Consider the following 22,634-nt stretch of genomic DNA (forward strand, 5'->3'; position numbering starts at 1 on the left):
TAAGGTGTCCTAAGTGGTTGCTAGGTGGTTGCTAAGGTGTTGCTAGGTGGTTGCTAGGGTATTCTAAGTGGTTGCTAGGCGGTTGCTAGGGTGTCCTGAGTGGTTGCTAGGTGGTTGCTAAGGTGTTGCTAGGTGGTTGCTAAGGTGTTGCTAGGCGGTTGCTAGGGTGTCCTGAGTGGTTGCTAGGTCGTTGCTAAGGCGTTGCTAGGTGGTTGCTAGGGTATTCTAAGTGGTTGCTAAGGCGTTGCTAGGCGGTTGCTAGGGTGTCCTGAGTGGTCGCTAGGCCCTTACTAAGGTGCTACTAGGTGGTTGCTAGGTGGTTGCTAGGCGGTTGCTAGGGTAATTTGAGTGGTTGCTAGGCAGTTGCTAGGGTACCCGGGGTGGTTACTAGGTAAGCCTCATATACATGCCTGATGAAATAATTATACTTAGTAAGCATTTCTAGCAAGTTACAGTACTTGGCTAGTCAATATTAGCATGTAGCTAGTCACTGCTAGCATGTGTAGCATACAGGAAGTTCCGTTTGCTAGCATGAGTCAAACGAGCCAATCCCCAAGTCTCTACGATGTTCCGATGCTGAGATATAGCTGTTGATGAATGGTTGCTAGGGTACTCTCTTTTGTTGCTATGGGCGAGGTTACAGAGTGAACTTGAATGTGGTTGGCTGTCCAAGTCAAATGAGCCAACCCCCAAGTCAATAGGACACTGCTAAGCAAAGATATGCATGTAGGCCTATTTTAATGGAAGTCTATGGGACCAATTTGGGGGCGTGGCTTGTGAGCTTCATTATCATATCGAGATGCTCATTGGTTGTCTGAGTCAGATGAGCCATCCCCCAAGCCAATAGGACACTGCTAAGCAAAGATATGCATGTAGGCCAGTTATAATGGCAGTCTATGGGACCAGTTTGGGGGCGTGGCTTGTGAGCTTCATTATCATACCGAGATGCTGATTGGTTGTCTGAGTCAAATGAGCCCACCCCCATGTCTCTATGACACTCCTATGTAATGTTATAGATGTGTGACCTTTATAATGGAAGTCAATGGGATCTGCAATGGGACATCCCACCCCATGTTAAGTCAATGGGGCACTTATTAGGGGTCTTTAAGTGGTTTGGGGGGGCGTGGCTTGTGAGCTTCAAAATCATAATGAGATGCTGATTGGTTGCCTGAGTCAAATAAGGCCACCCCCAAGTCAGTATGACACTGCTATGTACTGTGATTGACATGTGACATTTATAATGGGAGTCAATGTAATGAATGGGAGTCAATGGGGCCCATGTTAAGTCAATGGGACCACTTTGGGACGTCCTAGCCCCCCAGGGGTACAACTTATACCCCCCTGCGTGGTATGTTCTCACTTAGGCTGCAACCCCCTACAGCTGTTGCGAATCCCATATTTCTACGAAATTCACACTCGGCGCTGTGATTCGTCAAAGTTCGGCTCAATGTTAAGTCTATGGGATTTTGGGGGGGGTTTTTTGGCCCCTGCGGGGCCAAAAAACCCCCCACCCCTTATAAAAGTCATAGCACACCATTCCCGATAAGACCGGACGATTTGAGCCCGCTTTCAAGGGTCTGGGACGAAAGCTGCGGGACGAGTTACGCGCCGAAAAACGTACGGAAGAAGAATAATAATAATAACTAGAATTGTACATTTCCTAAAGGAAATGTGAGTGGGGTTTGCGTGGCAAATCGATGGGGTACAATGTATTTGTTTTGGTTGCTAGGGTGTTCTGAATGGTTGCTAAGGTGTTCTGAGTGGTTGCTAGATGGTTGCTAAGGTGTCCTAAGTGGTTGCTAAGGCGTTGCTAGGCGGTTGCTATGGTGTCCTGAGTGGTTGCTAGGTGGTTGCTAAGGTGTTGCTAGGTGGTTGCTAGGGTGTTCTGAGTGGTTGCTAGGTGGTTGCTAAGGTGTTGCTAGGCGGTTGCTAAGGTGTCCTAAGTGGTTGCTAGGTGGTTGCTAAGGTGTTGCTAGGTGGTTGCTAGGGTATTCTAAGTGGTTGCTAAGGCGTTGCTAGGTGGTTGCTAGGGTGTCCTGAGTGGTTGCTAGGTGGTTGCTAAGGTGTTGCTAGGCGGTTGCTAAGGTGTCCTAAGTGGTTGCTAGGTGGTTGCTAAGGTGTTGCTAGGTGGTTGCTAGGGTATTCTAAGTGGTTGCTAGGCGGTTGCTAGGGTGTCCTGAGTGGTTGCTAGGTGGTTGCTAAGGTGTTGCTAGGTGGTTGCTAGGGTGTCCTGAGTGGTTGCTAGGTGGTTGCTAAGGTGTTGCTAGGTGGTTGCTAGGGTGTTCTGAGTGGTTGCTAGGCGGTTGCTAGGGTGTTCTGAGTGGTTGCTAGGTGGTTGCTAAGGTGTTGCTAGGCGGTTGCTAAGGTGTCCTGAGTGGTTGCTAGGTGGTTGCTAAGGTGTTGCTAGGTGGTTGCTAGGGTATTCTGAGTGGTTGCTAAGGCGTTGCTAGGCGGTTGCTAGGGTGCCCTGAGTGGTCGCTAGGCCCTTACTAAGGCGTTACTAGGCGGTTGCTAGGTGGTTGCTAGGCGGTTGCTAGGGTAATTTGGGTGGTTGCTAGGCAGTTGCTAGGGTACCCTGGGTGGTTACTAGGCAAGCCTCACATACATGCCTGATGAAATATTTATACTTAGTGAGCATTTGTAGCAAGTTACAGTACTTGGCTAGTCAATATTAGCATGTAGCTAGTCACTGCTAGCATGTGTAGCATATAGGAAGTTCCGTTTGCTAGCATGAGTCAAACGAGCCAATCCCCAAGTCTTTACGATGTTCTGATGCTGAGATATAGCTGTTGATGAATGGTTGCTAGGGAACTCTGTTTTGTTGCTATGGGCGAGGTTACAGAGTGAACTTGAATGTGGTTGGCTGTCCAAGTCAAATGAGCCAACCCCCAAGTCAATAGGACACTGCTAAGCAAAGATATGCATGTAGAGCAGTTATAATGGCAGTCTATGGGACCAGTTTGGGGGCGTGGCTTGTGAGATTCATTATCATATTGAGATGCTCATTGGTTGTCTGAGTCAGATGAGCCATCCCCCAAGCCAATAGGACACTGCTAAGCAAAGATATGCATGTAGGCCAGTTATAATGGCAGTCTATGGGACCAGTTTGGGGGCGTGGCTTGTGAGCTTCATTATCATATTGCGATGCTGATTGGTTGTCTGAGTCAGATGAGCCCACCCCCATGTCTCTATGACACTCCTATGTAATGTTATAGATGTGTGACCTTTATAATGGAAGTCAATGGGATCTGCAATGGGACATCCCACCCCATGTTAAGTCAATGGGGCACTTATTAGGGGTCTTTAAGTGGTTTGGGGGGGCGTGGCTTGTGAGCTTCAAAATCATAATGAGATGCTGATTGGTTGCCTGAGTCAAATGAGCCCACCCCCAAGTCAGTATGACACTGCTATGTACTGTGATTGACATGTGACATTTATAATGGGAGTCAATGTAATGAATGGGAGTCAATGGGCCCATGTTAAGTCAATGGGACCACTTTGGGACGTCCTAGCCCCCCAGGGGTACAACTTATACCCCCCTGCGTGGTATGTTCTCACTTAGGCTGCAACCCCCTACAGCTGTTGCGAATCCCATATTTCTACGAAATTCACACTCGGCGCTGTGATTCGTCAAAGTTCGGCTCAATGTTAAGTCTATGGGATTTTGGGGGGGGTTTTTTGGCCCCTGCGGGGCCAAAAAACCCCCCACCCCTTATAAAAGTCATAGCACACCATTCCCGATAAGACCGGACGATTTGAGCCCACTTTCAAGGGTCTGGGACGAAAGCTGCGGGACGAGTTACGCGCCGAAAAACGTACGGAAGAAGAAGAATAATAATAAGTATGGAGAATAACAATAGTGGACTTTGCCTAAGGCAAACCCCACTAACTAGAATTGTACATTTCCTAAAGGAAATGTGAATGGGGTTTGCGTGGCAAATCGATGGGGTACAAAATGGTACTAAACTGGGCAAAATAGCAGTAAATGTGGAGAATTGGTTAAATTTATGTGTTTATGTGGTTGCTAGGGTAATGTAAATGGTTGCTAGGGTGTGGCAACGCCTTTGTAATAGGTGAAGACAATAGAGATTTGATCAACCTGCATCAAAAGAACCCAAACCCTGTCTTTCTACGATATTCCTGTGCTAAAATATGGCTTGTTTATGTTGTTATATGGTTGTTAGGGGGCCTAAAGTGGTTGCTAGGGAGTGTCTAAAAAATTGTTATGTCACTACTTAATACCGACTTGATAGGCGGAGTAAAATGAGCCCACTCCCAAGCTTCTACGACTCTCTAATCTAGATATCAATGTCAGCCATTTTGTGTCCATGTTAAGTCTATGGGGATTTTGGGGGTTACTTTCTTGCCCCTCATGGGGGCAGTGTACCCCCAGCCTCTTAGAAAAATCATAGCACACCTCTCCTCAACAGGCCGGTCGATTTGACACCTCACTCATCATTCTAGGGCAAAAAATGCGGCCGGAGTTGCGCGCCGAAGTTTTGAAAAAGTGAACAGTAATAGTAACACTAGAATTGTACATTTCCTAAAGGAAATGTGAATGGGGTTTGCGTGGCAAATCGATGGGGTACAAAATGGTACTAAACTGGGCAAAATAGCAAGAAATGCAGAAATGCGGTGAAATGTATTTGTTTTGGTAGCTAGGGTGTTCTGAATGGTTGCTAGGGTGTTCTGAGTGGTTGCTAGGTGGTTGCTAAGGTGTTGCTAGGCGGTTGCTATGGTGTCCTGAGTGGTTGCTAGGTGGTTGCTAAGGTGTTGCTAGGCGGTTGCTAGGGTGTCCTGAGTGGTTGCTAGGTGGTTGCTAAGGTGTTGCTAGGCGGTTGCTAAGGTGTCCTAAGTGGTTGCTAGGTGGTTGCTAAGGTGTTGCTAGGTGGTTGCTAGGGTATTCTAAGTGGTTGCTAGGCGGTTGCTAGGGTGTCCTGAGTGGTTGCTAGGTGGTTGCTAAGGTGTTGCTAGGTGGTTGCTAGGGTGTCCTGAGTGGTTGCTAGGCGGTTGCTAAGGTGTTGCTAGGTGGTTGCTAGGGTGTTCTGAGTGGTTGCTAGGCGGTTGCTAGGCGGTTGCTAGGGTGTTCTGAGTGGTTGCTAGGTGGTTGCTAAGGTGTTGCTAGGCGGTTGCTAAGGTGTCCTAAGTGGTTGCTAGGTGGTTGCTAAGGTGTTGCTAGGTGGTTGCTAGGGTATTCTGAGTGGTTGCTAAGGCGTTGCTAGGCGGTTGCTAGGGTGTCCTGAGTGGTCGCTAGGCCCTTACTAAGGCGTTACTAGGCGGTTGCTAGGTGGTTGCTAGGCGGTTGCTAGGGTAATTTGGGTGGTTGCTAGGCAGTTGCTAGGGTACCCTGGGTGGTTACTAGGCAAGCCTCACATACATGCCTGATGAAATATTTATACTTAGTAAGCATTTCTAGCAAGTTACAGTACATGGCTAGTCAATATTAGCATGTAGCTAGTCACTGCTAGCATGTGTAGCATATAGGAAGTTCCGTTTGCTAGCATGAGTCAAACGAGCCAATCCCCAAGTCTCTACGATGTTCCGATGCCGAGATATAGCTGTTGATGAACGGTTGCTAGGGTACTCTGTTTTGTTGCTATGGGCGAGGTTACAGAGTGAACTTGAATGTGGTTGGCTGTCCAAGTCAAATGAGCCAACCCCCAAGTCAATAGGACACTGCTAAGCAAAGATATGCATGTAGAGCAGTTATAATGGCAGTCTATGGGACCAGTTTGGGGGCGTGGCTTGTGAGATTCATTATCATATTGAGATGCTCATTGGTTGTCTGAGTCAGATGAGCCATCCCCCAAGTCAATAGGACACTGCTAAGCAAAGATATGCATGTAGAGCAGTTATAATGGCAGTCTATGGGACCAGTTTGGGGGCGTGGCTTGTGAGATTCATTATCATATTGAGATGCTCATTGATTGTCTGAGTCAGATGAGCCATCCCCCAAGCCAATAGGACACTGCTAAGCAAAGATATGCATGTAGGGCAGTTATAATGGCAGTCTATGGGACCAGTTTGGGGGCGTGGCTTGTGAGATTCATTATCATATTGAGATGCTGATTGGTTGTCTGAGTCAGATGAGCCCACCCCCATGTCTCTATGACACTCCTATGTAATGTTATAGATGTGTGACCTTTATAATGGAAGTCAATGGGATCTGCAATGGGACATCCCACCCCATGTTAAGTCAATGGGGCACTTATTAGGGGTCTTTAAGTGGTTTGGGGGGGCGTGGCTTGTGAGCTTCAAAATCATAATGAGATGCTGATTGGTTGCCTGAGTCAAATGAGCCCACCCCCAAGTCAGTATGACACTGCTATGTACTGTGATTGACATGTGACATTTATAATGGGAGTCAATGTAATGAATGGGAGTCAATGGGCCCATGTTAAGTCAATGGGACCACTTTGGGACGTCCTAGCCCCCCAGGGGTACAACTTATACCCCCCTGCGTGGTATGTTCTCACTTAGGCTGCAACCCCCTACAGCTGTTGTGAATCCCATATTTCTACGAAATTCACACTCGGCGCTATGATTCGTCAAAGTTTGGCTCAATGTTAAGTCTATGGGATTTTGGGGGGGGTTTTTTGGCCCCTGCGGGGCCAAAAAACCCCCCACCCCTTATAAAAGTCATAGCACACCATTCCCGATAAGACCGGACGATTTGAGCCCACTTTCAAGGGTCTGGGACGAAAGCTGCGGGACGAGTTACGCGCCGAAAAACGTACGGAAGAAGAAGAATAATAATAAGTATGGAGAATAACAATAGTGGACTTTGCCTAAGGCAAACCCCACTAACTAGAATTGTACATTTCCTAAAGGAAATGTGAATGGGGTTTGCGTGGCAAATCGATGGGGTACAAAATGGTACTAAACTGGGCAATAGCACTGGAAAGGTAAGAAATGGTGGTTGCTAAGATGTTGCTAGTATGTCCTGAGTGGTTGCTAGGGGGTTGCTAGGGTGTTCTGAGTGGTTGCTAGGCGGTTGCTAAGGTGTTGCTAGGCGGTTGCTAAGGTGTCCTGAGTGGTTGCTAGGTGGTTGCTAAGGTGTTGCTAGGTGGTTGCTAGGGTGTTCTGAGTAGTTGCTAGGTGGTTGCTAAGGTGTTGCTAGGTGGTTGCTAGGGTGTTCTGAGTGGTTGCTAGGCGGTTGCTAAGGTGTTGCTAGGCGGTTGCTAAGGTGTCCTAAGTGGTTGCTAGGTGGTTGCTAAGGTGTTGCTAGGCGGTTGCTAGGGTGTCCTGAGTGGTTGCTAGGTGGTTGCTAAGGTGTTGCTAGGTGGTTGCTAGGGTGTTCTGAGTGGTTGCTAGGCGGTTGCTAGGGTGTTCTGAGTGGTTGCTAGGTGGTTGCTAAGGTGTTGCTAGGCGGTTGCTAAGGTATTCTGAGTGGTTGCTAAGGCGTTGCTAGGCGGTTGCTAGGGTGTCCTGAGTGGTCGCTAGGCCCTTACTAAGGCGTTACTAGGCGGTTGCTAGGTGGTTGCTAGGCGGTTGCTAGGGTAATTTGGGTGGTTGCTAGGCAGTTGCTAGGGTAACCTGGGTGGTTACTAGGCAAGCCTCACATACATGCCTGATGAAATATTTATAGTTAGTGAGCATTTCTAGCAAGTTACAGTACTTGGCTAGTCAATATTAGCATGTAGCTAGTCACTGCTAGCATGTGTAGCATATAGGAAATTCCGTTTGCTAGCATGAGTCAAACAAGCCAATCCCCAAGTCTCTACGATGTTCCGATGCCGAGATATAGCTGTTGATGAATGGTTGCTAGGGTACTCTGTTTTGTTGCTATAGGCGAGGTTACAGAGTGAACTTGAATGTGGTTGGCTGTCCAAGTCAAATGAGCCAACCCCCAAGTCAATAGGACACTGCTAAGCAAAGATATGCATGTAGAGCAGTTATAATGGCAGTCTATGGGACCAGTTTGGGGGCGTGGCTTGTGAGATTCATTATCATATTGAGATGCTGATTGGTTATCTGAGTCAGATGAGCCATCCCCCAAGCCAATAGGACACTGCTAAGCAAAGATATGCATGTAGGCCAGTTATAATGGCAGTCTATGGGACCAGTTTGGGGGCGTGGCTTGTGAGCTTCATTATCATATTGAGATGCTCATTGATTGTCTTAGTCAGATGAGCCATCCCCCAAGCCAATAGGACACTGCTAAGCAAAGATATGCATGTAGGCCAGTTATAATGGCAGTCTATGGGACCAGTTTGGGGGCGTGGCTTGTGAGCTTCATTATCATACTGAGATGCTGATTGGTTGTCTGAGTCAAATGAGTCCACCCCCGTGTCTCTATGACATTCCTATGTAATGTTATAGATGTGTGACCTTTATAATGGAAGTCAATGGGATCTGCAATGGGACACCCCATGTTAAGTCAATGGGGCACTTATTAGGGGTCTTTAAGTGGTTTGGGGGGGCGTGGCTTGTGAGCTTCAAAATCATAATGAGATGCTGATTGGTTGCCTGAGTCAAATAAGCCCACCCCCAAGTCTGTATGACAGTGCTATGTACTGTGATTGACATATGACATTTATAATGGGAGTCAATGTAATGAATGGGAGTCAATGGGCAATGTAAAGTCAATGGGGACCCTTTTGGGACGTCCTAGCACCCCAGGGGTACAACCAATACCCCCTTTCAGGGTATGTTCTCACTTAGGCTGCAAGCCCCTACAGATGTTGTGAATCCCATATTTCTATGAAATTCAGAATGGACGCAATGATTGGTTAAAGTTCGGCTCCATGTAAAGTCAATGGAGACTTTGGGACGTCCTAGCTCCCCAGGGGTACAACATTTACCGCCTTTCGGGGTGTGGTTTGAAGCCTCCTATAACCCTCTCGAGATGTCGCGAATCCCATGTCTCTACGATATTCACTGTTGGCGCTACGGCGATTTCCGGGAATAGTATCTACGAGTGTCTAGAAAATGAATGGGAGTCAATGGGCCAATGTAAGTCAATGGGGACCACTTTGGGACGTCCTAGAGCCCCAGAGGTGCAACTTATACCCCCTTGCGGGGTATGTTCTCACTTAGGCTGCAGCCCCCTACAGATGCTGTGAATCCCATATTTGTAGGAATTTCACACTTGGCGCTATAATCTGTCAAAGTTGGGCGTAATGTTGAGTCAATGCGTTTTGGGGGGTGGTTTTGGGGCCCCTGCGGGGCCCCAAAACCACCCACCCCTTATAAAAGTCATAGCACACCATTCCCGATAAAGACGCACGATTTGAGCCCACTTTCAAGGGTCTGGGACGAAAGCTGCGGGACTAGTTACGCGCCGAAAAAGTGTACGGAAGAAGAAGAAGAAGAAGAAGAAGAAGAAGAAGGAAGAAGAAGAATAATAAACCACAATAGTAAGAATGGACTTTGCCTAAGGCAAACCCCATTAATAAGTATGGAGAATAACAATAGTGGACTTTGCCTAAGGGCAAACCCCACTAACTAGAATTGTACATTTCCTAAAGGAAATGTGAATGGGGTTTGCGTGGCAAATCGATGGGGTACAAAATGGTACTAAACTGGGAAATAGCACTGGAAAGGTAAGAAATGGTGGTTGCTAAGATGTTGCTAGGCGGTTGCTAGGGTGTCCTGAGTGGTTGCTAGGTGGTTGCTAGGGTGTCCTAAGTGGTTGCTAGGTGGTTGCTAAGGTGTTGCTAGGCGGTTGCTAGGGTATTCTAAGTGGTTGCTAAGGCGTTGCTAGGCGGTTGCTAGGGTGTCCTAAGTGGTTGCTAGGTGGTTGCTAAGGTGTTGCTAGGTGGTTGCTAAGGTGTCCTAAGTGGTTGCTAGGTGGTTGCTAAGGTGTTGCTAGGTGGTTGCTAGGGTATTCTAAGTGGTTGCTAAGGCGTTGCTAGGCGGTTGCTAGGGTGTCCTAAGTGGTTGCTAGGTGGTTGCTAAGGTGTTGCTAGGTGGTTGCTAGGGTATTCTGAGTGGTTGCTAAGGCGTTGCTAGGCGGTTGCTAGGGTGTCCGGAGTGGTTGCTAGGCGGTTGCTAGGGTGTTGCTAGGCGGTTGCTAGGGTGTTCTAAGTGGTTGCTAGGTGGTTGCTAAGGTGTTGCTAGGCGGTTGCTAGGGTGTCCTGAGTGGTTGCTAGGTGGTTGCTAAGGTGTTGCTAGGTGGTTGCTAGGATATTCTGAGTGGTTGCTAAGGCGTTGCTAGGCGGTTGCTAGGGTGTCCTGAGTGGTCGCTAGGCCCTTACTAAGGCGTTACTAGGCGGTTGCTAGGTGGTTGCTAGGCGGTTGCTAGGGTAATTTGGGTGGTTGCTAGGCAGTTGCTAGGGTACCCGGGGTGGTTACTAGGCAAGCCTCATATACATGCCTGATGAAATAATTATACTTAGTAAGCATTTCTAGCAAGTTACAGTACTTGGCTAGTCAATATTAGCATGTAGCTAGTCACTGCTAGCATGTGTAGCATACAGGAAGTTCCGTTTGCTAGCATGAGTCAAACGAGCCAATCCCCAAGTCTCTACGATGTTCCGATGCTGAGATATAGCTGTTGATGAATGGTTGCTAGGGTACTCTGTTTTGTTGCTATGGGCGAGGTTACAGAGTGAACTTGAATGTGGTTGGCTGTCCAAGTCAAATGAGCCAACCCCCAAGTCAATAGGACACTGCTAAGCAAAGATATGCATGTAGGCCTATTTTAATGGAAGTCTATGGGACCAATTTGGGGGCGTGGCTTGTGAGCTTCATTATCATATCGAGATGCTCATTGGTTGTCTGAGTCAGATGAGCCATCCCCCAAGTCAATAGGACACTGCTAAGCAAAGATATGCATGTAGGCCAGTTATAATGGCAGTCTATGGGACCAGTTTGGGGGCGTGGCTTGTGAGCTTCATTACCATATTGAGATGCTCATTGGTTGTCTGGGTCCAATGAGCCAACCCGTAAGCCTGTATGACACAGCAATGCAAAGATATGCATCTAGCCCAATTATAATAGAAGTCTATGGGATCAATTTGGGGGCGTGGCTTGTGAGCTTCATTATCATATAGTGATGCTGATTGGTTGCCTGAGTCAAATGAGCCCACCCCCATGTCTCTATGACACTCCTATGTAATGTTATAGATGTGTGACCTTCATAATGGAAGTCAATGGGATGTGCAATGGGACGTCCCACCCCATGTTAAGTCAATGGGGCAGTTATTAAGGGTCTTTAAATGGTTTGAGGGGGCGTGGCTTGTGAGCTTCAAAATCATATTGAGATGCTGATTGGTTGCCTCAGTCAAGTAAGCCAACCCCCAAGTCTGTATGACACTGCTATGTAATGTGATTGACATGTGAGTCAAGAAATGAATGGGAGTCAATGGGCCATGTAAAGTCAATGGGGACCCCTTTGGGACGTCCTAGCACCCCAGGGGTACAACTTATACCCCTTTTTGGGGTATGTTCTAATACAGGCTGCAACCCCCTACAGATGTTGCGAATCCCATATTTCTACGAATTTCACACTTGGCGCTATAACGCTTTAAAGGTCGTCCCATTTCGCGGCGCGTTTAGTGCTCTTCTAGAAAAATGAATGGGAGTCAATGGGGCCAATGTAAGTCAATGGGAAAACTTTGGGACGTCCTAGAGCCCCAGGGGTGCAACTTATACCCCCTTGTGGGGTATGTTCTCACTTAGGCTGCAACCCCCTACAGATACTGTGAATCCCATATTTCCAGAAAATTCACACTCCGTACTGTGACTCGTCAAAGTTTGGCTCAATGTAAAGTCTATGGGACTTTTTTCGGAGGTTTTTTGGCCCCTCCGGGGCCAAAAAACCTCCGACCCCTTATAAAAGTCATAGCACACCATTCCCGATAAGACCGCACGTTTTGACACCACTTTCAAGGGTCTGGGACGAACGCTGCGGGCCGCATTAATTGCCGAAAAAGCGCACGGAAGAGGGAAGAAGAAGAATAATAACTAGAATTGTACATTTCCTAAAGGAAATGTGAATGGGGTTTGCGTGGCAAATCGATGGGGTACAAAATGGTACTAAACTGGGCAATAGCACTGGAAAGGTAAGAAATGGTGGTTGCTAAGATGTTGCTAGGCGGTTGCTAGGGTGTCCTGAGTGGTTGCTAGGTGGTTGCTAGGGTGTTCTGAGTGGTTGCTAAGTGGTTGCTAAGGTGTTGCTAGGCGGTTGCTAGGGTGTCCTAAGTGGTTGCTAGGTGGTTGCTAAGGTGTTGCTAGGTGGTTGCTAAGGTGTTGCTAGGCGGTTGCTAGGGTGTTCTGAGTGGTTGCTAGGCGGTTGCTAGGGTGTTCTGAGTGGTTGCTAGGTGGTTGCTAAGGTGTTGCTAGGCGGTTGCTAAGGTGTCCTAAGTGGTTGCTAGGTGGTTGCTAAGGTGTTGCTAGGCGGTTGCTAGGGTGTTCTGAGTGGTTGCTAAGTGGTTGCTAAGGTGTTGCTAGGCGGTTGCTAGGGTGTCCTAAGTGGTTGCTAGGTGGTTGCTAAGGTGTTGCTAGGCGGTTGCTAGGGTGTTCTGAGTGGTTGCTAAGTGGTTGCTAAGGTGTTGCTAGGCGGTTGCTAGGGTGTTCTGAGTGGTTGCTAGGCGGTTGCTAAGGTGTTGCTAGGTGGTTGCTAGGGTATTCTAAGTGGTTGCTAAGGCGTTGCTAGGCGGTTGCTAGGGTGTCCTAAGTGGTTGCTAGGTGGTTGCTAAGGTGTTGCTAGGCGGTTGCTAGGGTGTCCTGAGTGGTTGCTAGGTTGTTGCTAAGGCGTTGCTAGGTGGTTGCTAGGGTATTCTAAGTGGTTGCTAAGGCGTTGCTAGGCGGTTGCTAGGGTGTCCTGAGTGGTCGCTAGGCCCTTACTAAGGCGCTACTAGGCGGTTGCTAGGTGGTTGCTAGGCGGTTGCTAGGGTAATTTGAGTGGTTGCTAGGCAGTTGCTAGGGTACCCGGGGTGGTTACTAGGCAAGCCTAACATACATGCCTGATGAAATATTTATACTTAGTAAGCATTTCTAGCAAGTTACAGTACTTGGCTAGTCAATATTAGCATGTAGCTAGCCACTGCTAGCATGTGTAGCATACAGGAAGTTTCATTTGCTAGCATGAGTGAAACAAGCCAATCCCCAAGTCTCTACGATGTTCCGATGCTGAGATATAGCTGTTGATGAATGGTTGCTAGGGTACTCTGTTTTGTTGCTATGGGCGAGGTTACAGAGTGAACTTGAATGTGGTTGGCTGTCCAAGTCAAATGAGCCAACCCCCAAGTCAATAGGACACTGCTAAGCAAAGATATGCATGTAGGCCTATTTTAATGGAAGTCTATGGGACCAATTTGGGGGCGTGGCTTGTGAGCTTCATTATCATATCGAGATGCTCATTGGTTGTCTGAGTCAGATGAGCCATCCCCCAAGTCAATAGGACACTGCTAAGCAAAGATATGCATGTAGGCCAGTTAGAATGGCAGTCTATGGGATCAGTTTGGGGGCGTGGCTTGTGAGCTTCATTATCATATTGAGATGCTCATTGGTTGTCTGAGTCAGATGAGCCATCGCCCAAGTCAATAGGACACTGCTAAGCAAAGATATGCATGTAGGCCAGTTAGAATGGCAGTCTATGGGACCAGTTTGGGGGCGTGGCTTGTGAGCTTCATTATCATATTGTGATGCTGATTGGTTGTCTGAGTTAAATGAGCCCACCCCCATGTCTCTATGACACTCCTATGTAATGTTATTGATGTGTGACATTTATAATGGAAGTCAATGGGATGTGCAATGGGACGTCCCACCCCATGTTAAGTCAATGGGGCAGTTATTAAGGGTCTTCAAATGGTTTGGGGGGCGTGGCTTGTCAGCTTCAAAATCATATTGAGATGCTGATTGGTTGCCTCAGTCAAATAAGACAACCACTAAGTCTATGACACTGCTATGTAATGTGATTGACATGTGAGTCAAGAAATGAATGGGAGTCAATGGGCAATGTAAAGTCAATGGGGACCCCTTTGGGACGTCCTAGCACCCCAGGGGTACAACTTATACCCCCTTTTGGGGTATGTTCTCATACAGGCTGCAACCCCCTACAGATGTTGCGAATCCCATATTTCTACGAATTTCACACTTGGCGCTATAACGCCTAAAAGGTCGTCCCATTTCGCGGCGCGTTTAGTGCTCTCCTAGAAAAATGAATGGGAGTCAATGGGGCCAATGTAAGTCAATGGGAGCACTTTGGGACGTCCTAGAGCCCCAGGGGTGCAACTTTTACCCCCTTGCAAGGTATGTTCTCACTTAGGCTGCAACCCTCTACAGATGCTGTGAATCCCATATTTCTATGAAATTCACACGCGGCGCTGCGAGTCGTCAAAGTTCGGCTCAATGTTAAGTCTATGGGATTTTGGGGGGGGTTTTTTGGCCCCTGCGGGGCCAAAAAACCCCCGACCCCTTATAAAAGTCATAGCACACCATTCCCGATAAGACCGCACGATTTGAGCCCACTTTCAAGGGTCTGGGACGAAAGCTGCGGGACGAGTTACGCGCCGAAAAACGTACGGAAGAAGAATAATAATAAGAACTAGAATTGTACATTTCCTAAAGGAAATGTGAATGGGGTTTGCGTGGCAAATCGATGGGGTACAATGTATTTGTTTTGGTTGCTAGGGTGTTCTGAATGGTTGCTAGGGTGTTCTGAGTGGTCGCTAAGGTGTTGCAAGGCGGTTGCTAAGGTGTCCTAAGTGGTTGCTAGGTGGTTGCTAGGCGGTTGCTAGGGTGTTCTAAGTGGTTGCTAGGTTGTTGCTAAGGTGTTGCTAGGCAGTTGCTAGGGTGTTCTAAGTGGTTGCTAGGTGGTTGCTAAGGTGTTGCTAGGCGGTTGCTAAGGTGTCCTGAGTGGTTGCTAGGTGGTTGCTAAGGTGTTGCTAGGCGGTTGCTAGGGTGTCCTGAGTGGTTGCTAGGTGGTTGCTAAGGTGTTGCTAGGCGGTTGCTAGGGTGTTCTGAGTGGTTGCTAGGTGGTTGCCAGGCGGTTGCTAGGGTGTCCTGAGTGGTTGCTAGGTGGTTGCTAAGGTGTTGCTAGGCGGTTGCTAAGGTGTCCTAAGTGGTTGCTAGGTGGTTGCTAAGGTGTTGCTAGGTGGTTGCTAGGGTATTCTAAGTGGTTGCTAAGGCGTTGCTAGGCGGTTGCTAGGGTGTCTTGAGTGGTTGCTAGGTGGTTGCTAAGGTGTTGCTAGGTGGTTGCTAGGGTGTTCTGAGTGGTTGCTAGGTGGTTGCTAAGGTGTTGCTAGGCGGTTGCTAAGGTGTCCTGAGTGGTTGCTAGGTGGTTGCTAAGGTGTTGCTAGGCGGTTGCTAGGGTGTTCTGAGTGGTTGCTAGGCGGTTGCTAGGCGGTTGCTAGGGTGTCCTGAGTGGTCGCTAGGCCCTTACTAAGGCGTTACTAGGCGGTTGCTAGGTGGTTGCTAGGCGGTTGCTAGGGTAATTTGGGTGGTTGCTAGGCAGTTGCTAGGGTACCCTGGTTGGTTACTAGGCAAGCCTCACATACATGCCTGATGAAATATTTATACTTAGTAAGCATTTCTAGCAAGTTACAGTACATGGCTAGTCAATATTAGCATGTAGCTAGTCACTGCTAGCATGTGTAGCATATAGGAAGTTCCGTTTGCTAGCATGAGTCAAACGAGCCAATCCCCAAGTCTCTACGATGTTCCGATGCTGAGATATAGCTGTTGATGAATGGTTGCTAGGGTACTGTGTTTTGTTGCTATGGGCGAGGTTACAGAGTGAACTTGAATGTGGTTGGCTGTCCAAGTCAAATGAGCCAAACCCCAAGTCAATAGGACACTGCTATGCAAAGATATGCATGTAGGCCAGTTACAATGGCAGTCTATGGGACCAGTTTGGGGGCGTGGCTTGTGAGCTTCATTATCATATTGAGATGCTCATTGGTTGTCTGAGTCAGATGAGCCATCCCCCAAGTCAATAGGACACTGCTAAGCAAAGATATGCATGTAGGCCAGTTATAATGGCAGTCTATGGGACCAGTTTGGGGGCGTGGCTTGTGAGCTTCATTACCATATTGAGATGCTCATTGGTTGTCTGGGTCCAATGAGCCAACCCCTAAGCCTATATGACACTGCAATGCAAAGATATGCATCTAGCCCAATTATAATAGAAGTCTATGGGATCAATTTGGGGGCGTGGCTTGTGAGCTTCATTATCATATAGTGATGCTGATTGGTTGCCTGAGTCAAATGAGCCCACCCCCATGTGTCTATGACACTCCTATGTAATGTTATAGATGTGTGACCTTTATAATGGAAGTCAATGGGATGTGCAATGGGACGCCCCACCCCATGTTAAGTCAATGGGGCAGATATTAAGGGGCTTTAAATGATTTGGGGGGCGTGGCTTGTGAGCTTCAAAATCATATTGAGATGCTGATTGGTTGCCTCAGTCAAGTTAGCCAACCCCCAAGTATGTATGACACTGCCATGTACTGTGATTGACATGTGAGTCAAGAAATGAATGGGAGTCAATGGGCCATGTAAAGTCAATGGGGACCCCTTTGGGACGTCCTAGCACCCTAGGGGTACAACTTATACCCCCTTTTGGGGTACGTACTCATACAGGCTGCAACCCCCTACAGATGTTGCGAATCCCATATTTCTACGAATTTCACACTTGGCGCTATAACGCTTTAAAGGTCGTCCCATTTCGCGGCGCGTTTAGTGCTCTTCTAGAAAAATGAATGGGAGTCAATGGGGCCCATGTAAGTCAATGGGAAAACTTTGGGACGTCCTAGAGCCCCAGGGGTGCAACTTATACCCCCTTGCGGGGTATGTTCTCACTTAGGCTGCAACCCCCTACAGATGTTGTGAATCCCATATTTCTAGGAAATTCATACTCGGCGCTGTGATTCGTCAAAGTTCGGCTCAATGTTAAGTCTATGGGATTTTTGGGGGGGGTTTTTTGGCCCCTGCGGGGCCAAAAAACCCCCCACCCCTTATAAAAGTCATAGCACACCATTCCCGATAAGACCGCACGATTTGAGCCCACTTTCAAGGGTCTGGGACGAAAGCTGCGGGACGAGTTACGCGCCGAAAAATGGTACGGAAGAAGGAAGAAGAAGAAGAATAACTAGAATTGTACATTTCCTAAAGGAAATGTGAGTGGGGTTTGCGTGGCAAATCGATGGGGTACAATGTATTTGTTTTGGTTGCTAGGGTGTTCTGAATGGTTGCTAAGGTGTTCTGAGTGGTTGCTAGATGGTTGCTAAGGTGTCCTAAGTGGTTGCTAAGGCGTTGCTAGGCGGTTGCTATGGTGTCCTGAGTGGTTGCTAGGTGGTTGCTAAGGTGTTGCTAGGTGGTTGCTAGGGTGTTCTGAGTGGTTGCTAGGTGGTTGCTAAGGTGTTGCTAGGCGGTTGCTAAGGTGTCCTAAGTGGTTGCTAGGTGGTTGCTAAGGTGTTGCTAGGTGGTTGCTAGGGTATTCTAAGTGGTTGCTAAGGCGTTGCTAGGTGGTTGCTAGGGTGTCCTGAGTGGTTGCTAGGTGGTTGCTAAGGTGTTGCTAGGCGGTTGCTAAGGTGTCCTAAGTGGTTGCTAGGTGGTTGCTAAGGTGTTGCTAGGTGGTTGCTAGGGTATTCTAAGTGGTTGCTAGGCGGTTGCTAGGGTGTCCTGAGTGGTTGCTAGGTGGTTGCTAAGGTGTTGCTAGGTGGTTGCTAGGGTGTCCTGAGTGGTTGCTAGGTGGTTGCTAAGGTGTTGCTAGGTGGTTGCTAGGGTGTTCTGAGTGGTTGCTAGGCGGTTGCTAGGGTGTTCTGAGTGGTTGCTAGGTGGTTGCTAAGGTGTTGCTAGGCGGTTGCTAAGGTGTCCTGAGTGGTTGCTAGGTGGTTGCTAAGGTGTTGCTAGGTGGTTGCTAGGGTATTCTGAGTGGTTGCTAAGGCGTTGCTAGGCGGTTGCTAGGGTGCCCTGAGTGGTCGCTAGGCCCTTACTAAGGCGTTACTAGGCGGTTGCTAGGTGGTTGCTAGGCGGTTGCTAGGGTAATTTGGGTGGTTGCTAGGCAGTTGCTAGGGTACCCTGGGTGGTTACTAGGCAAGCCTCACATACATGCCTGATGAAATATTTATACTTAGTGAGCATTTGTAGCAAGTTACAGTACTTGGCTAGTCAATATTAGCATGTAGCTAGTCACTGCTAGCATGTGTAGCATATAGGAAGTTCCGTTTGCTAGCATGAGTCAAACGAGCCAATCCCCAAGTCTTTACGATGTTCTGATGCTGAGATATAGCTGTTGATGAATGGTTGCTAGGGAACTCTGTTTTGTTGCTATGGGCGAGGTTACAGAGTGAACTTGAATGTGGTTGGCTGTCCAAGTCAAATGAGCCAACCCCCAAGTCAATAGGACACTGCTAAGCAAAGATATGCATGTAGAGCAGTTATAATGGCAGTCTATGGGACCAGTTTGGGGGCGTGGCTTGTGAGATTCATTATCATATTGAGATGCTCATTGGTTGTCTGAGTCAGATGAGCCATCCCCCAAGCCAATAGGACACTGCTAAGCAAAGATATGCATGTAGGCCAGTTATAATGGCAGTCTATGGGACCAGTTTGGGGGCGTGGCTTGTGAGCTTCATTATCATATTGCGATGCTGATTGGTTGTCTGAGTCAGATGAGCCCACCCCCATGTCTCTATGACACTCCTATGTAATGTTATAGATGTGTGACCTTTATAATGGAAGTCAATGGGATCTGCAATGGGACATCCCACCCCATGTTAAGTCAATGGGGCACTTATTAGGGGTCTTTAAGTGGTTTGGGGGGGCGTGGCTTGTGAGCTTCAAAATCATAATGAGATGCTGATTGGTTGCCTGAGTCAAATGAGCCCACCCCCAAGTCAGTATGACACTGCTATGTACTGTGATTGACATGTGACATTTATAATGGGAGTCAATGTAATGAATGGGAGTCAATGGGCCCATGTTAAGTCAATGGGACCACTTTGGGACGTCCTAGCCCCCCAGGGGTACAACTTATACCCCCCTGCGTGGTATGTTCTCACTTAGGCTGCAACCCCCTACAGCTGTTGCGAATCCCATATTTCTACGAAATTCACACTCGGCGCTGTGATTCGTCAAAGTTCGGCTCAATGTTAAGTCTATGGGATTTTGGGGGGGGTTTTTTGGCCCCTGCGGGGCCAAAAAACCCCCCACCCCTTATAAAAGTCATAGCACACCATTCCCGATAAGACCGGACGATTTGAGCCCACTTTCAAGGGTCTGGGACGAAAGCTGCGGGACGAGTTACGCGCCGAAAAACGTACGGAAGAAGAAGAATAATAATAAGTATGGAGAATAACAATAGTGGACTTTGCCTAAGGCAAACCCCACTAATAAACCACAATAGTAAGAATGGACTTTGCCTATGGCAAACCCCATTAATAAACCACAATAGTAAGAATGGACTTTGCCTATGGCAAACCCCATTAACTAGAATTGTACATTTCCTAAAGGAAATGTGAATGGGGTTTGCGTGGCAAATCGATGGGGTACAAAATGGTACTAAACTGGGCAAAATAGCAAGAAATGCGGAGAAATGGTTAAATTCATGTGTTTATGTGGTTGCTAGGGTAATGTAAATGGTTGCTAGGGTGTGGCAACGCTATTTTAATAGGTGAAGACAATAGAGATTTGATCAACCTGCATCAAAAGAACCCAAACCCTGTCTTTCTACGATATTCCTGTGCTAAAATATGGCTTGTTTATGTTGTTATATGGTTGTTAGGGGGCCTAAAGTGGTTGCTAGGGAGTGTCTACAAATGTGTTATGTCACTACTTAATACCGACTTGATAGGCGGAGTAAAATGAACCCACTCCCTAGCTTCTACGACTTTCTAATCTAGAAATCAATGTCAGCCATTTTGTGTCCATGTTAAGTCTATGGGGATTTTTGGGGGTTACTTTCTTGCCCCTCATGGGGGCAGTGTACCCCCACCCTCTTTGAAAAATCATAGCACACCTCTCCTCAACAGGCCGGTCGATTTGACACCTCACTCATCATTCTAGGGCAAAAAATGCGGGCGGAGTTGCGCGCCGAAGTTTTGAAAAAGTGAACAGTAATAGTAACACTAGAATTGTACATTTCCTAAAGGAAATGTGAATGGGGTTTGCGTGGCAAATCGATGGGGTACAAAACGGTAGTAAACTGGGCAATAGAACAACATGCTAATCGAGTTGCTAGCATGATGCTAACATGATTAGCATGTAGCTAGCATGATGCTAATCGTGTTAGCATCATGCTAACAACATGCTAATCGACTTGCTAGCATCATGCTAATATGATTAGCATGTAGCTAGCATGATGCTAATCATGTTAGCATCATGCTAACAACATGCTAATCGAGTTTGTAGCATCATGCTAACATAATTAGCATGTAGCTAGCATGATGCTAATCGTGTTAGCATCATGCTAGCAACATGCTAATCGACTTGCTAGCATCATGCTAATATGATTAGCATGTAGTTAGCATGATGCTAATCGTGTTAGCATCATGCTAACAACATGCTAATCGAGTTGCTAGCATCATGCTAACATGATTAGCATGTAGCTAGCGTTATGCTAATCGTGTTAGCATGATGCTACCAACATGCTAATCGAGTTGCTAGCATCATGCTAGCAACAGTGCTAGGGTGCCCTGAGTGGTTGCTAGGTGGTTGCTAAGGCGTTGCTAGGCGGTTGCTAGGGTGTCCTGAGTGGTCGCTAGGCCCTTACTAAGGCGTTACTAGGCGGTTGCTAGGTGGTTGCTAGGTGGTTGCTAGGGTAATTTGGGTGGTTGCTAGGCAGTTGCTAGGGTACCCTGGGTGGTTACTAGGCAAGCCTCACATACATGCCTGATGAAATATTTATACTTAGTAAGCATTTCTAGCAAGTTACAGTACTTGGCTAGTCAATATTAGCATGTAGCTAGTCACTGCTAGCATGTGTGGCATATAGGAAGTTCCGTTTGCTAGCATGAGTCAAACGAGCCAATCCCCAAGTCTCTACGATGTTCTGATGCTGAGATATAGCTGTTGATGAATGGTTGCTAGGGTACTCTGTTTTGTTGCTATGGGTGAGGTTACAGAGTGAACTTGAATGTGGTTGGCTGTCCAAGTCAAATGAGCCAAACCCCAAGTCAATAGGACACTGCTAAGCAAAGATATGCATGTAAGCCAGTTATAATGGCAGTCTATGGGACCAGTTTGGGGGCGTGGCTTGTGAGCTTCATTATCATATTGAGATGCTCATTGGTTGTCTGAGTCAGATGAGCCATCCCCCAAGTCAATAGGACACTGCTAAGCAAAGATATGCATGTAGGGCAGTTATAATGGCAGTCTATGGGACCAGTTTGGGGGCGTGGCTTGTGAGCTTCATTATCATATTGAAAAGCTGATTGGTTGTCTGAGTCAGATGAGCCTTCCCCCAAGTCTGTATGACACTGCTATGCAAAGATATGCATCTAGCCTTATTATAATAGAAGTCTATGGGACCCATTTGGGGGGCGTGGCTTGTGAGCTTCATTATCATATAGTGATGCTGATTGGTTGTCTGAGTCAAATGAGCCCACCCCCGTGTCTCTATGACACTCCTATGTAATGTTATAGATGTGTGACCTTTATAATGGAAGTCAATGGGATCTGCAATGGGACATCCCACCCTATGTTAAGTCAATGGGTCACTTATTAGGGGTCTTTAAATGGTTTGGGGGGGCGTGGCTTGTGAGCTTCAAAATCATATTGAGATGCTGATTGGTTGCCTCAGTCAAGTAAGCCAACCCCCAAGTCTGTATGACACTGCTATGTAATGTGATTGACATGTGAGTCAAGAAATGAATGGGAGTCAATGGGCCATGTAAAGTCAATGGGGACCCCTTTGGGACCTCCTAGCACCCCAGGGGTACAACTTATACCCCTTTTCGGGGTATGTTCTCATGTAGGCTGCAACCCCCTACAGATGTTGCGAATCCCATAATTCTACGAATTTCACACTTGGCGATATGACACTTTAAAGGTCGTCCCATTTCGCGGGGGCGTTAGTGCTGTTCTAGAAAAATGAATGGGAGTCAATGGGGCCCATGTTAGTCAATGGGAAAACTTTGGGACGTCCTAGAGCCCCAGGGGTGCAACTTATACCCCCTTGCGGGGTATGTTCTTACTTAGGCTGCAACCCTCTACAGATGCTGTGAATCCCATATTTCTATGAATTTCACACTTGGCGCTATAATGTGTCAAAGTTGGGCGTAATGTTGAGTCAATGCGTTTTGGGGGGTGGTTTTGGGGCCCCTGCGGGGCCCCAAAACCACCCACCCCTTATAAAAGTCATAGCACACCATTCCCGATAAAGCCGCACGATTTGAGCCCACTTTCAAGGGTCTGGGACGAAAGCTGCGGGACTAGTTACGCGCCGAAAAAGTGTACGGAAGAAGAAGAAGAAGACAGAATAATAAACCACAATAGTAAGAATGGACTTTGCCTAAGGCAAACCCCATTAACTAGAATTGTACATTTCCTAAAGGAAATGTGAATGGGGTTTGCGTGGCAAATCGATGGGGTACAAAATGGTACTAAATTGGGCAATAGCACTGGAAAGGTAAGAAATGGTGGTTGCTAAGATGTTGCTAGGATGTCCTGAGTGGTTGCTAGGGGGTTGCTAGGGTGTTCTGAGTGGTTGCTAGGCGGTTGCTAAGGTGTTGCTAGGCGGT

General features: G+C 47.5%; 1 protein-coding gene and 2 long non-coding RNA genes across 5 annotated transcripts in view; all 3 read left to right on the forward strand.

Moving 5' to 3' along the window:
* acat1 (acetyl-CoA acetyltransferase 1) overlaps positions 1–22,634 on the forward strand; it is a 70,036-nt gene that overhangs the window by 22,342 nt on the left and 25,060 nt on the right.
* LOC147835148 (uncharacterized) overlaps positions 1–22,634 on the forward strand; it is a 52,752-nt gene that overhangs the window by 19,575 nt on the left and 10,543 nt on the right. The window lies entirely within an intron of this gene.
* Positions 11,903–21,812, forward strand: LOC147835150 (uncharacterized). 2 transcript variants are annotated; one of them, XR_015501582.1, is made up of 5 exons: positions 11,903–12,138; positions 12,246–12,482; positions 15,195–15,303; positions 17,537–18,849; positions 21,760–21,812. It is a non-coding gene; the product is annotated as an uncharacterized LOC147835150 (long non-coding RNA). The 2 variants fall into 2 exon arrangements; XR_015501581.1 differs by lacking the exon at positions 21,760–21,812 and having other exon boundaries at positions 17,537–18,977.

The sequence above is a fragment of the Danio rerio genome, chromosome 10, assembly GCF_052040795.2.
Source record: "Danio rerio strain M-AB ecotype USA chromosome 10, GRCz13ab, whole genome shotgun sequence".
Taxonomy (NCBI): domain Eukaryota; kingdom Metazoa; phylum Chordata; class Actinopteri; order Cypriniformes; family Danionidae; genus Danio; species Danio rerio.